The sequence below is a fragment of the Theobroma cacao genome, chromosome 1 (assembly GCF_053813885.1).
Source record: "Theobroma cacao isolate CCN51 chromosome 1, ASM5381388v1, whole genome shotgun sequence".
NCBI classification, from domain to species: Eukaryota; Viridiplantae; Streptophyta; class Magnoliopsida; order Malvales; family Malvaceae; genus Theobroma; species Theobroma cacao.
This window is the reverse complement of record NC_142639.1, coordinates 25,265,442-25,270,600: the sequence shown is the minus strand read 5'-3', so window position 1 is coordinate 25,270,600 and position 5,159 is coordinate 25,265,442. Positions and strand designations below refer to the sequence as shown.

General features: G+C 31.1%; 1 long non-coding RNA gene across 1 annotated transcript; it reads right to left on the bottom strand.

The window, feature by feature from the left end:
• Positions 1-316: 316 nt before the first annotated feature.
• On the bottom strand, positions 317-2,443 carry LOC148764682 (uncharacterized). Its single transcript, XR_016024186.1, has 3 exons — positions 2,189-2,443; positions 1,457-1,540; positions 317-574 (listed from the first exon to the last, which is right to left on the bottom strand). It is a non-coding gene; the product is annotated as an uncharacterized LOC148764682 (long non-coding RNA).
• Positions 2,444-5,159: the final 2,716 nt, after the last annotated feature.

The window sequence follows — 5,159 nt, the reverse complement described above, 5'->3', positions numbered from 1 at the left end:
GACAAACATTCTTCACCCCGAATGTCGATCGAAACCTCGCAAGGCTCTCGTATCAGCTTTCGCACTTCCCCGGTGAGCAATAGTTATCAAATAATCAAAATACGAAGGATTACAAATCATTTCCAAATCATAACATAACATATTGTTTTTTTTTTCTGGCTCACAGGGGCATTTTCGTCATTTTTGTCGAAAACCTCGAAACTTGCTAAAAATGTAGTAGGTAAGCCGAAAATATATATTTAATGATAAAAAAAGAAAAAATTAAGTATCTAAAACGTTCATTTGAAGTGAAAATTTGACCATTTGAATATGATAAAAATATTCAATAAAATAAACTATTTTCTTGTAAAATAATTTTCATAAAACTATCGGTACATAATTCTTATAGCGTAAAAGATAATTATATTCATATATACTATAAAGCAAATAACCAAAGCATAAAATTTCTTTTACAGTGACACGTGGGCCCATATCTATCCAAAATGCATCGGAAGCTGGAAACCTACAGCTTTTACCGATTCGAGTCCAAATGAAGGTCCTTGTTCAAGTCAGCTAACTACGAAATTCCCTGAGCCTGAAATGTGAGGAAATGAGGGTGGTGAGATTATAAAATCCCAGTGAGTAAACAGATACCATCTAAACTATCTAAAGTCGAGTAAATGGAGACAATTAAAATAAATCATCATACTGTAATTTCATTACCATTCAACTCATTTCAACCAAATAAAATCAATACATAAAAATCAATCCATAAAAATCGAGTAATCAACTTCGCTTATGAATTTCTTAAAACTTTGGCTCGTGCCAAAACTCATACTCGGTGATACCTTGCGCAGGGCATCTAACCGAGTCCGCCAAGGTTGTTAAAATTTTGTGTACACTTAAAATATATTTTTGTTTGAAAAAAATACAGCCGTTCCTTGGCGTTGGCTGAGTTCCCCTTCACGTGGTGGTTTGGCGTGAAGTGAACCCTAAGCTATACCCCAGGAGATACCCTACGCGCCTCTCCGTTCGAGGTAATAATATAATGGAGTTTACCGTGCCCCTCTAATAGGCTGGTCCACGGAACCCCCTCTGCAGTAAATAATTAATATATAATCCACCAATCAATAAAATTCATTTTGACATGTCATGGCAATTTATCACAACCTAGCCTCTCAAGGCTGAATACACAGTATAAATAATTATAACACCAAAATCAGTTTAGCCATTCATGCTCATTTATTGTCATAAGCCATTCAATTCATAACCATAAATTTGCAACACAAACTAGCAGTCTCCAATTACTCTATTTTCAAAACCAATATTCGATTTTTCAGAAAATTTATAAAATCATTTTATAAAATCACAATTTCCCTTAAAACATAACAATTTACCATTTAAACCCATTTTTCATAAAATCACATAGTTGTATAAAACTACTCTAGATAATTAAGACGATAATAAGTTTACTCACAATGTCTAGAATGCAGACTTTCGAAGCACTCTGTCTACTGGTCCTCGGATGTAATTTTCTTGCCTTTATTGGAGGACTCACCACCTTGACACAGTACAAAATCGAGAATTCACTAAGTTGGTACTAAATCAAAATTAAACTAATTTGGACTACCAATGCATGATATGGAATGCAAAAATGCACTGGTAACTATCTAAATCCGGTATTAGCCTAATTCGTCTTATCACCCGATTAAATTCCTAACGGGTTCGTTTAAACTCCAATTTAATTCTTTTCAGTTTCTATACCTCAATTGCACCCAAATTAACTTAATGTCCCTCAGTGTGATGCAAATTATCAGTCTCAATAGTAAATTACGAAAATACCCCTAGTGGGTAAAAATTCGTATTTTTGCTCCGAAAATTCTCATTATTTTTCTAGGCTCATAATTCATTATTCCTTAACCAATTCTCCTAGAATAAAATCAAACTCATCCTCACTCACTACATGGTAAATTCAGCCATTAATGGTTGGGGGAGAAAATAAATTCTTTTCTTGTTGTTTTGTTTCTAAATATGCTAAACTAACTAAAAACACTAACATAAATTAAAATCAAATAAATCCAACAACTTTCTCTCTCCTAACCCATTTTTTCAGAATTGAATTCATCATGAAAACATGTAATTTAATCATGGAAAATAAAGAGAAATACTTGGGAATAAGAAAACTCAAGCTTAATAGAAAAAATCTCACCTTTTTCACTTAATTTCCTTGAAAATTCACACTTTTTCTTTGATTTTCTCTCTCTAGGGTTTTGTTTTCTCCTTTCTCTCTCTTGTTTCTTGCTTGGCCGAATGTTGAAGAAGAAGAATGGGTGGGCTGATTTTTTTTATGCATTTTTATTGTTTAATGAAATAATATTATTTTATTCATATTTTAAATATTTTATTAATTCATTTCTTTTTTCTAGCCATCCACTTGTCCTATTTTCTTTCACCATGCATTCCCTTTGACTTATCCAAGTCTTAAGTGATATTTCCAGATTTTTCCAAAGTTTTGGTGGAGCAAATTTTTCAAAATTACACTTTTGCCCCTGAAGTTTTCAAAAATTACATTTTTACCCCAAAAATTGAAAATTTTCCATAATGCATAATTTTCACTCCTCATACTCATTTCACACTCCAAATAATTAAATTTGATCAAAATCCTTTCAAAAAATTAAATTTTCGATTCCGAATGGTAAAATTACCATTTTACCCTTTTACTCCAAATTATACCGAAATTAAAATTTTTCACTTCTAAACCTCAAATCTTACTCCAATAAGTCAAATGGGGCCAAAAATCTTTTCTAAAAATTTTCATTTTGTCCCCAGGTGGCAAATGACCATTTTACCCCTGGATAGCGAAAATTCCAGTTTGACTCCAAATTGATCCTCGAACTCCGAATCGCCATATTAACCCATTATGGGACTTTAAAATTCTTAATTTCATTGTAAATTCTCTATTTGATCTAGTTCGAGGCTTAAATCAACTTTATTGTACCTCTAGGTACAATACCGACTTTTGTAAATTTTTCAAGACTCTCTTAGCATGTAAACATGCTATCCACCACATGTATGTCATCACAAATATTTCTATAGAGTCGGGCTTGTCATCTTCTCCCCCACTTGGATCAACCATATGATCCTCCTTCTTGATTGACTTCGACATCCGGCTAAATATTAATATTTTAATATTATTTTATTCTAAAAATTTTTATCTTGTCTCCTTGGTACCAAAAATACCTTATTATGCCTCACTTGACTTCCAAATCGCCTTTTATCTCACAAATTCTCCTCCGATAAAATTATTATTATTTTATTATTATTTTCTCACTTGCGAAACATTTTATCCTAAACTACTCCTTTCGTCTTTTATCACTTCTAAACATTTTAATTGACCTCAATTTGCATTCGATCAACTTTATTTATCACCATATCAAAGTATGGGGTATTTCACTTTTTCATTTTTTGTTTAAACAGATTATAATTGAGTTTTTACTCAAGAAACGTGAGGTTAAAACCCCCCGTTGATAGGAAAAGTCTATTTATAGTCATTCATGACTTGAAAAGCTTCATTACTCGCTGTAAAAATGTTTGTAATCTCATTATTGATTTTAAGTTGAATTTTTTTACATTTTTTGTTTAAACGGATTATAATTGAGTGTTTACTCGAAAAACGTTAGGTTAAAACCTCCCGTTGATAGGAAAAGTCCATTTATAGTCATTCATGACTTGAAAAGCTTCATTACTCGCTTTAAAATGTTTATAATCTCAGTATTGATTTTAAGTTGAATTTTTTTTCATTGTTTATTTAAACGGATTATAATTAAGTGTTTACTCGGGAAACGTGAGGTTAAAACCCTCTATTGGTAGGAAAAGTCCACTTATAGTCACCCATGCCTTCGAAAGCCTCGTTACTCGCTTTAAATAGGTTTATAATCTCATTATTGATTTTAAGTTAAATGTTTTTGCATTTTTTGTTACAAAAGATTATAATTAAGTGTTTACACGGAAAACGTGAGGTTAAAACCCCCCGTTGATAGGAAAAGTCTATTTATAGTCATTCATGACCTGAAAATCTTCATTACTCGCTTTAAAATGTTTATAATCTCATTATTGATTTTAAGTTGAATTTTTTTACATTTTTTGTTTAAACAAACTATAATTAAGTGTTTACTCGGGAAACGTGAGGTTAAAACCCTCTATTGGTAGGAAAAGTCCGTTTATAGTCACCCATGCCTTCGAAAGCCTCATTACTAGCTTTAAATAGGTTTATAATCTCATTATTGATTTTAAGTTGAATTCTTTTTCATTTTTTGTTTAAACAGATTATAATTGAGTTTTTACTCAAGAAATGTGAGGTTAAAACCCCCCGTTGATAGGAAAAATCTATTTATAGTCATTCATGACTTGAAAAGCTTCATTACTCGCTGTAAAAATGTTTGTAATCTCATTATTGATTTTAAGTTGAATTTTTTTACATTTTTTGTTTAAATGGATTATAATTAAGTGTTTACTCGGGAAAAGTGAGGTTAAAACCCTCTGTTGGTAGGAGAAGTCCATTTATAGTCACCCATGCCTTCGAAAGCCTCATTACTCGCTTTAAATAGGTTTATAATCTCGTTATTGATTTCAAGTTAAATGTTTTTGCATTTTTTGTAACAAAAGATTATAATTAAGTGTTTACTCGGAAAACTTGAGGTTAAACCCCCCCGTTGATAGGAAAAGTCTATTTATAGTCATTCATGACCTGAAAAGCTTCATTACTCGCTTTAAAATGTTTATAATCTCATTATTGATTTTAAGTTGAATTTTTTTACATTTTTTGTTTAAACAAACTATAATTAAGTGTTTACTCGGGAAACGTGAGGTTAAAACCCTCTATTGGTAGGAAAAGTCCGTTTATAGTCACCCATGCCTTCGAAAGCCTCATTACTAGCTTTAAATAGGTTTATAATCTCTTTATTGATTTTAAGTTGAATTCTTTTTCATTTTTTGTTTAAACAGATTATAATTGAGTTTTTACTCAAGAAACGTGAGGTTAAAACCCCCCGTTGATAGGAAATGTCCATTTATAGTCATTCATGACTGGAAAAGCTTCATTACTCGCTTTAAAAATGTTTATAATCTCATTATTGATTTTAAGTTGAATTTTTTTACATATTTTGTTTAAACGGATTATA